Source organism: Phalacrocorax carbo, chromosome 31 (genome assembly GCF_963921805.1).
Source record: "Phalacrocorax carbo chromosome 31, bPhaCar2.1, whole genome shotgun sequence".
Taxonomy (NCBI): domain Eukaryota; kingdom Metazoa; phylum Chordata; class Aves; order Suliformes; family Phalacrocoracidae; genus Phalacrocorax; species Phalacrocorax carbo.
Genome location: NC_087543.1, coordinates 777040 through 789729, shown reverse-complemented (window position 1 = coordinate 789729; position 12690 = coordinate 777040). Strand labels below are relative to the sequence as shown.

The window sequence follows — 12690 nt, the reverse complement described above, 5'->3', positions numbered from 1 at the left end:
GGCGTGGAGAAGTGAGCGCGGCGAAGTGTCGCTACAGCCCGTGCACGGCTGCTGGCTGCAGTACCGCGGTTTGGTCGCACGGTGGCGGCAGAGAGCAGAAAAGGGCGCCACTGCGCATGCGCGGCTGCCCGCCTGCAGTACCGTGCCTTGGTCGCACGGTGGCGGTAGAGAGCTAAAATGGCGCCACTGCGCATGCGCGGCTCCCCGCCAGCAGTACCGCGCCTTGGTCGCACGGTGGCGGTAGAGAGCTAAAATGGCGCCACTGCGCATGCGCGGCTGCCCGCCTGCAGTACCGCGCCCTGGTCGCACGGTGGCGGCAGAGAGCAGAAAAGGGCGCCACTGCGCATGCGCGGCTGCCCGCCTGCAGTACCGCTGTTTGGTCGCATGGTGGCGGTAGAGAGCAGAAAAGGGCGTCACTGCGCATGCGCGGCTGCCCGCCTGCAGTACCGCGGGTTGGTCGCACGGTGGCGGCAGAGAGCAGAAAAGGGCGCCACTGCGCATGCGCGGCTGCCCGCCTGCAGTACCGCGGGTTGGTCGCACGGTGGCGGCAGAGAGCAGAAAAGGGCGCCACTGCGCATGCGCGGCTGCCCGCCTGCAGTACCGCGGTTTGGCCGCACGGTGGCGGCAGAGAGCAGGAAAGGGCGCCACTGCGCATGCGCGGCTGCCCGCCTGCAGTACCGCGGTTTGGTCGCACGGTGGCGGCAGAGAGCAGGAAAGGGCGCCACTGCGCATGCGCCGCTGCCCGCCTGCAGTACCGAGGTTTGGCCGCACGGTGGCGGCAGAGAGCTAAAGTGGCGCCACTGCGCATGCGCGGCTGCCCGCCTGCAGTACCGAGGTTTGGCCGCACGGTGGCGGCAGAGCGCTAAAATGGCGCCACTGCGCATGCGCGGCTGCCCGCCTGCAGTACCGCGGTTTGGTCGCACGGTGGCGATAGAGAGCTAAAATGGCGCCACTGCGCATGCGCGGCCGCCCGCCTGCAGTACCGCGGCTTGGCCGCACGGTGGCGGCAGAGAGCAGAAAAAGGCGCCACTGCGCATGCGCGGCCGCCCGCCTGCAGTACCAGCATCTGCTTGCACGGCAACAGCAGCGGCCAGAGGAAAACTTCACCCTCGGGAACGGGCGGCTTCCCGTCTGCCGTACCCGGTTTTGATCGACCGGTGACTGCCGCGAACGGATAAGGGGCGGGTGGAAATCTCTACCAGGGTAGCGCACCTCCCGCCTGCAGTCCCGGGGCTCGGTCGCTCGGTGAAAGCAGCGAGCAGAAAACAGGTGGCCAGTGCGCATGCGCGGCTGCCCGCCTGCAGTACCGCGCCTTGGTCGCACGGTGGCGGCAGAGAGCAGCAAAGGCGCCACTGCGCATGCGCACTGTCCTCCCGCCTGCCCCACTCGCCCCCACCCCACGCCCGAGGGAGGAGAAGCAGCACAAACCACCTGGGGAAAAAGGTCCCCTTTCCCACCCCCACACCCGCCCGGAGTAAGCCCCATCAGTTGCTGTAGGCCTGCGGCATCAGGGCTGGGACAGGGAGAGCAGCAAGTCAACACGTCCTGGAGGGTTAAAGAAGAAAATCCATCAGGGGAACACAGCTGCCCCTCTGAAGGCAGGCTGCCCGGGGTGAGGGGGGCAGCTGTGCGTCGGGGCACAGGGCAGCCAGGCAGACCAGATGCCAGCGGCTGCCCTGCAAAGGAGTTGTGCGCTGCTGAGCCTTGGGCTTCGTTGGCTTGGCAGCGCCTCGCCTCGCCACTGCTCATCCTGCGTAAGCACGAGGCTTCAGCGAGCACAGAACAGGAGGCCAGGGGAAGCGGGGGGGAGGAATGTCACCGGGGAAAAAAAGTCATGCAGGGGGGCCATCTCAGGGGACAGCGTCTGGGAGGTCACAGACACACGCAGAGGGAGGGCGGGGGAGGAGGCGGACACTGCCGGACAGGGGCATGTCTGGGCAGACACGCCATGGGGAACATGCATGGGGATGACTGACACCAGGGGGGTCCCCCCAGGATAATCCACAACGGGCAACTCACCTGGGCTCACCTGCAGCAGATGATCCGCTCCAGATAACCGACCCACTCCGGAGAATCCATTCCGGATAAGCCCCAGCAATGCCCCTCAAACTGCTGCTGTTTCACCCCAAATTTTCCCCAATTTGGGGTTTTTGGGGCGGTCGTTTGGTGGTGCTGATTTCTGTTTGGATGGCTTGGCTTTTTTTGTTGTTGGGGTTTTTGGGGGTTTTACCTTATGGAAAAGCAAAAAAAGCCAAAGGAACAAAGTTGGGATTGCTTTTCCAAACGGTTCACTTCTGGGTCTCTTTGGCCCTTTCCACAACAAAGAAATCGGTGATTTTTGCTCCTGGTTTTGTGCATGAGAATGGTTAGTGGGGTTCCACACCCCCCCCCCCCCCCCCCTTTCCAGCTGCACAAACCCAGCAGGAGTGGGCTTTCCCAGGAGCCCCCAATTGTTTTCTTTCCCCCAAACCTGTTTGGGTGTTTTGCCTGTTTGGGGTTTTTCACCCCCCACTGCAGACCCAGACTCGAGGGCTTTGGGGTGTTTGTCTGCCCTGGCAGCAGCTCCCAGGCGGCCTGCGCAGCCCCAGAGGGGGAAGTCCCCATCTGGGGGAATCGGCCCCAAATCGGGATGGGAGAAGGAGAACGGGAAAGGGGCAGCATTTGAAAGCGCTTTTGTGTCTTCAGTTGATTGGGGGGTGGGGGTGGGGTGTGTGTCCAATTTTTAAATCCTCTCTATAAACATCTCTATCAACATGGTTTCTTTGCATTTTAAAACCTTATATAGCATAGACATTTGCACTTGTGTGTCTGCTTACACATCCTTACAGAGTACATCTATAGTTTATATATACTATCTATTTTACATTTACATACAACACCTGTTTAGACTTAGCTATTAAATTTACACTTACACCTACTTAGGCTATTTACACTTACACAGAATATCTATTTACACATACCTGTTCAGACTTCCATATTAACACGTATATAAACCACCTATTTAGGCTAGCTATCTGCTTACTTACCCTTTGACACTTCAATCTTTTTCGACTTCTCTATTTAGACATCTACTTACAGTTATACCTAGGCTTATTTCACTCTATATAACCTCTATTTAGATTACACATCTGCTTAGACTATGTAACACACACTAAGCGTAGATGCTCGCTCTAGCCAGACTTTCTTCTGCTTTGAATTCCTTCATCTGTCCTTTTTCTTCATTTTAAACTCCTTTATTGTTTAATTTAGATATTTAGACAGTCGAGTTACTTTTGTGTTTTAAAACCCTGTATCTCGATGTAGAATTTCTGTATCCTGAAATACGTTATATAATATAGGAGAGAGAAGTTCTTATTTTATATATATTGACATGTAATATTAATTGATAGATGTATAAAGGGATTTTAAAATAAGAGGGTTTTGTAATAGCCCCCCTGAATTTTCAGGCATTTGGGGGCTGCAACCCCCCTTTTTGGGGGGGAACCCCTACATGACGCCCCCACTCACCTGTTCCTCTGACGCATTATCAGCTCCCCCAGTGACACCGGGGCGCCCCGCATGACATCATCACACCACCACCACCCCCCCCCCCCCCCCAATTTTATTCACCCCCAAGAAGGGCACTAAACAAGGGAATCTACTCCAACCTGCAGCTCATTACTTTAATAGTGCCATTTACAAAGGTACACACACACACACCCCCACACCCCCCAGAAAAGGGGGAGCTCTGCTAAAATCTAAAAGGTGGGGCAGCCCCCCAAACAGCTGCAGCCCCCCCAGCCCCTGTCCACAGGCTAGCGGCCGCCCCACGGCGGAGCGGGAGCGTGCCAGAGGACAGTGTCACGTCTCTCTCGGGCTCTGCTCGGCCACGCTCCCGCGCTGGGACGGGCTCCCCGGGGCGACAAACAGCCCCGGCCCCTGGGGGCCCCGACTCTCCCCACCAGGCAGCCCTCGCGGCCGCACCTGCGGGGCACCCGCTGGAGACAGAGCCGGGAGCCCCCAGGCAGAGGGACGGCCCCTTACCTTCACCACGCTTAACGACCGGCAGGCAAACCCGGGCCGGGGGGCATCTCTTGAGCATCACGAGACACTGAGAAGACATCTGAAAAACAGAAATCCCAAACTATATTTCAGCACGTGAATAAAATAGCACAGAAGAAAATGGAGGAACTCAGTCAGCACAAGGGATAGGAAGGAAATTGAGCCGCAGCAAGATTCTGGGCAAACGGGTCACGTCAAAACACAACACCTCCTTTAAAAGCTAGAGGGACTGGAACACTTGAAAACGGTATTAAGACTAACCGATACCATTTTGAACAGATTCTTCGCGTAACACTGAACGCTCTGGCTGGTGCTGGAAAACGTCTCATCCCTTCCTTACGGCACCGCTGCGGGGAGATAACCCCGTGAGGCTGCGGGGCAAAGTTGTACCGGAACCGGAACCTCCGCTTACAGATCCGCCGCAGCAGCTACAGCCCTCGCCCTGCCGCCGCACGTCTTGCTGCCTGGCTCCATGAAGCCTGAAGCGAAGCGTCAAACTTGAAAGAGTAACGTAAAAAATTAAGAATAAATCTCAGTAATGCACTTTGTGCTGAGAAGGCGGGCGCGTGTTTACGCACATCCAATATGAGCGTCTAGGCTCTGAAAGCTTTCCATTTTCCTTCTGCGTTCATTTAACTCACACAGCCGTTCACACCCGCCATAAGATTATCTATCTCCAAAATACACAGCAGCAACGTGACTGGGGGGTTTTGGCGTGTTATGGAGTCGGGAGGGACGTCCGCCCAGCTGCCCCGCCCAAGAGATGCTGCTGAACTGCCAGGGAAACGCGCATCGAAAGCGAGACTGAAATAAAATACTTAAGAGCGCTCCCTCAAAATACTGGTGGGAAAAAACCGCCCCCACCCCAACATTCAGTCGCCCCTCGTTAAAGGGGAGAAATAAAACATAGCAGCAAGGAGCTGGACAGAGAGAGATGAGGACAAACAAACAGCACGGGTCTACGTGACAGAGAACGTGGAATTAGAACACAGAGAGGGGGAGCTGGACAGAGAGGGGCCGAGAGAAAATCTAGACGGGCTACGGCGGGCAGAGGCAGGAATTAAAACCTAGGGACAGGGAGCTGGACAGAGAGAGACGGAGATCACAGGGAACAGCGGCGGGTGCAGGAAGAACAGGAATTCATGAATAGGAAAAGGGAGCTGGACAGAGAAGAACTCAGAAAGGCAAGAACAGTAGCAGGGTACAGAGCAGAGCAGACGAACTAAAAAGCGCGGCGGGAGCGTTGAGGCAGACAGAGAGAGATTAAGAAAAAAGTCACGGGCTACGTGGCAAAGCAGGAGGAACTCAGAAACGGGGATGGCAACCAAGGGAGAGTGAGCTGGTGAAGGATAACGGGTATTCAAAGTGAGGGACGGGGAGCTGGGAAAAGCGAGGCAGAGAAAAACAGAATCACAGAGAGAATCACACAAAGCCAAAAAAGAAGAAACTGAACAACAGGAACAGGTGTAACCAAAGCGATGAAATCAACCAACCAGAGACGGTGTTCCATTACGGGAACACGGAGCGTACGAATCAGCGCATCTGTCGATCTGCATTTTAGTCCCTAGGCGATCGTTAATGTCAGCAGAACAACAGACAACGTGCTTCTGTCAGAAAAGGATGACAAAACGCGGTTTCGTGTAGCGGACTGAGAAAACTAGCCAAGACTGCCAAGATTAAGAGCCAAGAAGGTAAAAGGCAATTCTGGCAGGGGGAGATTGCGACCACCGACTCACGGACCACCACCGAGCCTGCGCAGCGATTTACATACGGAACGAGCAAGTTTGTACCGATCAGTAGACAGGACGATAATGAATATGTATGAATACGTAAAATTTTGATCTACAAATTCTACGGGAAAGGTGTGTGAGGTACGCACGCCAGGAGGAGCGATCCCCCGTGCATCTGGCGCCGTGAATAAAGAACGCCTGCTCTTTAATACTAGATTGGTGTTGAATAGATATTTCCGATTTTACCGTGTTTTTTGGTAACAGTTTTGGCACCCCAGATGGGAACCTGCTTTTGAATCTCGACGGATCCGCAGGACCGTGGGACCTGCAGCCAGCCCCAAGGAATTCTTGGGGAGAGCTTCCGATCCCCAGGCCAGAGAATTCTGAGAAAGATCCCCTGGACTGAAGTAAACAAGGCATTCGTTTAAGAAGAAACTTAGGTAGAATAATATGTGGCGTTAGCTTCCCACATAGGATAGGATAGTGGGTTTGAGTCCCACAGGCCTGCCCGTAAGGCGCGGCGAAAGCCACGCAGGGTTGGGGCCAAGAGGTACCTCGGTTGGTAAGTCTCTGCTAGGCGAAAGCCTGTGGAGCGGGACCCGAGGGTAGGGGGGTCTTCAACAGGGGGTTGAAGTCTCCAGGGATATCTAGCAGGGGGCTACAGATCCCAGTGAGACCTCTAACGGGGGTTGGAGTCCCTCTGACTACTATTTGTGATAGTGCACTATCACAACTGCTAGTCGACTGGGAGATGGGAGCATTTCTGAGTAAGAAACCTATCCCACAGAGAACACCTTTGGGATGTACTTTGAAGCACTGGAAAGACATCGGGGGTGATGACCCACTAACTCGGAAACCATTAATTGAATATTGCAATCATTGGTGCCCAACGTATCAATTGGAAGGTGGGCACGAATGGCCAGAACAGGAGACATTGCAATATCATACCATCTTGCAATTAATGTTGTTTTGTAAAAAGGGAAGGCAAATGGGAAGAAGTGGCATATGTTGATTTGTTCTTTACACTGTGGAATCATCCAGAGTGGCAGAAACAGCGTGAGATATGTCCACAGGATTCTACGGCAATGTTTCTGAAAAGAGGAAAATGTGGTGAGAACTTGAAGTGTTGCTCTACTTGTGATACTGGATACTTCACTTGATGGAACTGACAAGAAAATAGTATTGAATACAGCCAGAAGGCAGGTGCAGGGAGCACATGCTAACAGGAATTTACAGAGAACAACGAATAAGAATTTTCCATCTACAAATCCCGAGTGGGACCCTAATCAGCCAGGACCCAGGGGAATGTTGACTAGATGTCAGAGACAGATTTTATTTGGAGTAAGACATGCAATGCCAAAAGCCATAAATTTTGACCCATTTATTAAGTGAGACAAGAATTAAAGGAGTCCCCCCCTTCAGCCTTTATGGAAAGGCTGAAGGTGACCACCAGAAAATATACTCATTTGAACCCAGAAAAAAACAGAAAAAGCAATTCAGTTGGTCTCTATATTCATAAGACAATCAGCCCCAGATTGGGGGGGGTGGGGGGGGGGGAGTAAAAAAACCTTCAGAAACTAGAAGAACCTGAATCCAGAGATCTGGGTAAAATGCTTGAAGTAGCTTGGCATGAAGGAGACCAGAGGAATCAACCCTAGCTGAACACCTGGTTACACTGAAGCTAGGGAATGAAGAAATAGAATTTTTGGTAGATACGGGAGCCACTTCTTTGGTATTGAATACACGTAAAGAGAAAGTTGATCATAAACCAGTAGGTGTTGTTAGTGCGACAGGGCAAAGAAAAATTAGCCTTTCTTAGAGCCATTAAAGTTTAAATTGGAGAAGCAATGGGCAACTCACCAGTTTCTGTATATGCCTGAATGTCCACTGCCTCTGTTATGATGAGATCTATTAAGTAAATTAGATGCTCAAGTAACTTTTAAAGATGGAGAGATTAAATTACTAATACCAGAACAGAATCAAAAGCCACAGAGGCGAGAGCGTTTATGTTACAGGATTCCTCCAGGGAGGAACAGGTTCCCGAAGAAGTGGAAAACGTAGTAATTCCTTTGGTTTGAGCGAGCGGAGCTCCGGAGCGACCTAAGCGGGCAGAGCCGGTAAAAGTAACCTTAAAGCCTGGAGCCAAGCCGGTAAGGCAAAAACAATACCGTATTAAGCGAGAGGCTCGAAAAGGATTAGAGAAGTTAATTATAAATTTTTTTCAGAATATGAGCTCTTAATAGAATGTGAATCAGAATATAGTACTCCTGTGCCGCCAGTAAAGAAATCTAGAGGCAAAGAGTATTAGCTGGTTCACGATTTAAGGGCTATATCTCAGGTGGTCCAAGATCTACATCCGGTAGTAGCTAATCCATACACTTTACTGACCTCTTTTAAAGGAGGAGCATAAATGGTTTACTGTACTAGATTTGAAGGATGCCTTCTTTTGCATACCTCCAGGCATAAAAAGTCAAAGCCTATTTGCTTTGGAATGGGAAAGCCCCACCACAGAATGAAAGACACAGCTAACATGGACCGTACTTCCACAAGGATTTAAAATTAGTCCTACGATATTTGGGACTCAGCTGGCAAGAAAAAAAATTAGAAATATAGAAATGTCTAGAAAAAACAGAACCCAGGGAGAGGCATACTGTTACAGAATGCAGACGACATTCTGATAGTGGCAGAAAGTAAAGAATAATGTTTTGAAATTTTTAAATTTTCTGGGCCAAGGAAGATGCGGAGTTTCCAGAAACAAAACCCAAATAGGAGAAGCAACAGCCATTTATTTAGGATTCGAAATATCTCAAAGACAAAGACAATTAGAAAGTGAAAAGAAAGAAACTATTTGTCAAATTCCCGAACCTTGCGGCCCGAAGGAACTGAGAGCTTTTCTGAAAATAGTGAAATAGCGTCAGCTCTGGATTCTGAACTACAGACTGTATGTAAAACCATTATACGAGGCACTGAAAGAATCAAAGGATAAATATTTAACCTGGACGCCCGGATGCCAAACGGCATTCAAAGAACTGAAAAGAGCCTCAGTGATGGCCCCTGCATTAGGCCTACCCGATTTCGCTAAACCTTTTGAGCTGTTTGTCCACGAAAGACAACATTTAGCCCTTGGAGTGCTGACACAGCGACTGGGAACCTGGAAGAGACCCGTGGGCTACTTCTCCAAACAACTCGACCACGTGAGTAAAAGATGGCCTGGATGTTTACGGGCAGTGGCAACAGCAGCGCTGCCGATCCAGGAAGCCCCAAAGTTAACAATGGGACAAAAGATGACAGTATGTGTCCCGCACATAGCGGTGACTGTTTTAGAACAAAAGGGGGGTCGTTGGCTATCCCTTAGCAGAATGTTGAAATATCAAGTTGTTCTGTTAGAACAAGACCATGTGGAATCGAAGGCTACTGCTATACTGAATCCTGCTATGTTTTTAACAACAGAAAACCTTACGGACAATTTCGAACACGATCGCTTGCTAACTATTGAACAAGTCTATTCCAGCAGACCAGGCCTGAGACACAAACCTCTGGGAAAATCCTGATCTGGAGTTGTTTACAGATGGAAGCAGCTCTGGGCGAGAAGAGAATGGCCGGATATGCTGTCGTTATCACCGCCGAGGGAATGGAGTCAGGGGCGCTGCCTGCGAACACCTCAGCACAGAAAGCAGTATTGGTAGCGTTGAAGCGAGCTCTGCGAATGGCAGAAGGACGAAGGATAAATATCTAGACTGATTCCAAACATGCATTTGGTGTGATCCACGATCATGGAGCTACTGGGAAGGAAAAAGGACTGCCATCAGCCCAAGAATCATTGATACAGCATAAAGAAGACATTCTCCAACTTCCGGAAGACGTGCAGAAACCAAAAGAAGTGGCGGTAAAGCGTTGCAAAGCTCATCGATTCGGCCAGACGGCTGTAAACATAAGCAAACGATTGACAGATAAAGCTGCAAAGAGGACTGCAGAGCAAGGTATCCTTGCACTAGTACCAGTAAAACAGATCGGAATTCCAAAGTTGAAACCGAGATTATTATAATAAATTGGATGAGCAATTAGCAGAACAATTGGAAGCATCACAAAACACAGAGATGGTAGGTAACACCAGAAAAACAAGTAATAATAATAACAACCCCACAAGTTATGACAGAACTTGCAAAAGAAAAGCATGAGCAAACACATTAGGGTGTAGATGCTACGGTTTTGAGTTTAAAAGCATCTGTAGCGTGTGTAGGCATGACAAGAACAGTTAAACCCATGGTAGCTAAGTGTCCAATCTGTCCTAGAAATAATCCCCTGAACCAAAGGAAACCACCTTTAGGAGTAACAAAACAAAAAATTCTCCCGGAAATTATTAGCAAATTAAGTTTTCTGAGTTACCCAGACAAAATAGATATAGCAGTAGTTGTTAGTGCTGATGGACAAGTTTTCTAGTTGGCCAGAAGCTTTCTCGTGCTGCACCAACAAAGCTAGAGTAGTAGTTAAGATGTTGCTGAAAGAAATAATACCAAGATTTAGAGTGCCAACAGGAATGTCCTCTGAGAGAGGACCACATTTTTTTGCAGAGGTAGTTCAACAAATTAATAAAATTTTGGGTATAAAATGGAACCTGCATATGCCCTAGAGACCACAATCAAGTGAAAATTTTGAGAAGATGAACCAAACACTGAACTGACATAGTGGAATATTATTGATCTAAGATGGAAGTATTGAGAAAATGATTATTTCAAAACTTCCAAAGGGGGGAAATGTAACCAAAGCGATGAAATCAACCAACCAGAGACGGTGTTCCATTACGGGAACACGGAGCGTACGAATCAGCGCATCTGTCGATCTGCATTTTAGTCCCTAGGCGATCATTAATGTCAGCAGAACAACAGACAACGTGCTTCTGTCAGAAACGGATGACAAAACGCGGTTTCGTGTAGCGGACTGAGAAAACTAGCCAAGACTGCCAAGATTAAGAGCCAAGAAGGTAAAAGGCAATTCTGGCAGGGGGAGATTGCGACCACCGACTCACGGACCACCACCGAGCCTGCGCAGCGATTTACATACGGAACGAGCAAGTTTGTACCAATCAGTAGACAGGACAATAACGACTATATATGAGTATGTAAAATTTTGATCTACAAATTCTACGGGAAAGGTGTGTGAGGTACGCACGCCAGGAGGAGCAATCCCCCGTGCATCTGGCGCCGTGAATAAAGAACGCCTGCTCTTTAATACTAGATTGGTGTTGAATAGATATTTCCGATTTTACCGCGTTTTTCGGTAACACAGGGAGTCAGACCAAGAGAGCCAGAGAAAGACACAATACCGACAGGCTACAGGACAGAGCAGGAGGAATGAAAAAATAAAAACGGAGCCAGAGCCAGGCAGAGAGAGGCGGAGAAAGAACAAGTAGCCACAGGCTACAGGACAGAGAGAGGGAGGCCTGAAAAGACGGGGAGGCAGGGAGCCACTCAGAGCGAGATGGAGAAAGAAGGGGCGGGGGGGGGGTGCAAAAAAAAAAAACTAAAAAAAATTTTGCAGCAGGTAAGGAAAGAGAGGGGGCCAGGGGAGAGACAGGGAGGGCCCAGGATGCACAAGAGAGGCAACGGGGCCCCAGTGGCCCAGGACTCACCGCGACTCTCGCTCTCAGCGCTGCTGGCACAATTTAGCCGTTCAGATGCTTCTTTCCCCTCCTCTCCGCCCTGCCTCTTCTGCAGCTCCAGACTCTAGGCCATCCTCCACCTGAAGAGAATACAAGGGTGTCTCACAGCTCTTACGAGATGAGGCTTCCTAGGCACGTAGCCTAGCTCGCTCGTGCCGGAGCTGGGGGCAGGAGCACGGGGCAAGTGGGGCCAGGGGAGGCTGAGGGGGAGCTCTGGTGAGCTGGGGAGTCGGCTATCTTCTGCACCCTGGGCAGGGGGAAAATGTCATCATCCTCCTCCTCCTTTCCCTCTTCCCTTCTATCAGCTCCCGGGTAACTCCTGGGGCTGCCCTCACCCGCTCGCCTTTAGCATACCAGAAGCCTGCCTCGGCAGGTCGTTTGAAGCTTCCCATCCCACCAGCCCCAGTAGTGCAGGCACACAAGGAGACACCCCTGCACCCACCAAAGGGGCTCGCTCACCTCACCGGCAGCCCTAGGCCTCACCCGACACAGGGAATCGTGTCCGACACACCACCACGCTGCAGCAGGAGCGGAGGAGGCCTTTCCTTACCAGGAAGCAGCAACGAGCACGGCAGCATCACCTCGCAGGCACCGCAGCATCGCAGGGCTGTCACCTGCGGAGAGAGCAATGGGGATCACAGGGACGCCACCGCGCGTGCGCGGCTCCCGGGCTCAGTACCCAACTCTGGTCGCTGGGCAGCAGCATTATCTGAATTACTCTTCTCGATTAATACCATCCAGAAACCGTAACTTGGCTGCATCCACAGAGCTTCTATTCCTCTACACCTTTCCCCCTCGCAGCCCCGGCAGCACCGTTCATTGCCTCTGCACCAAACAGCAAAGCGTCTCGAGCATTTCAGTCCTTTCCTCTCGACTGCTTAAAAAAATCTGGTGCTTGCTACTGTCCATGCCACTGCCCGCCCCCCCCATGCCCGAGGGAGGAGAAGCAGCACAGCAAACCTGGGGAACAAGGTTGGGTCCCCCACCCCCGCAGAATAAGCCCCAGGAACTGCTTGTAGGCATGTGGCATCAGGGTTGTGATAGGGTTTTGTTTTGGTTTTCTTTTTTTTCCCCTGCCTTCTTTACATAATGTAATAATTGGGGTTGCTTTTCCAAACTACTGAGTTCTGTGGGGACTTTTTGTGCTTTTACCCTACAAAAAATGGTCATTTTCACTTTCGGTTTTGTGCATGAGAATGGTTGGTGGGTGCTTTTAGGTGGTTGTTCCTTCCCCACCACCACCCTTTTTTTCCTTTCCAG

General features: G+C 51.0%; 1 long non-coding RNA gene across 1 annotated transcript; it reads right to left on the bottom strand.

Annotated features, from left to right (window-relative positions):
* Window positions 1-2261: 2261 nt before the first annotated feature.
* On the bottom strand, window positions 2262-11505 carry LOC135310205 (uncharacterized). The gene is made up of 4 exons (XR_010370389.1): window positions 11401-11505; window positions 4303-4388; window positions 4024-4102; window positions 2262-2310 (listed from the first exon to the last, which is right to left on the bottom strand). It is a non-coding gene; the product is annotated as an uncharacterized LOC135310205 (long non-coding RNA).
* Window positions 11506-12690: the final 1185 nt, after the last annotated feature.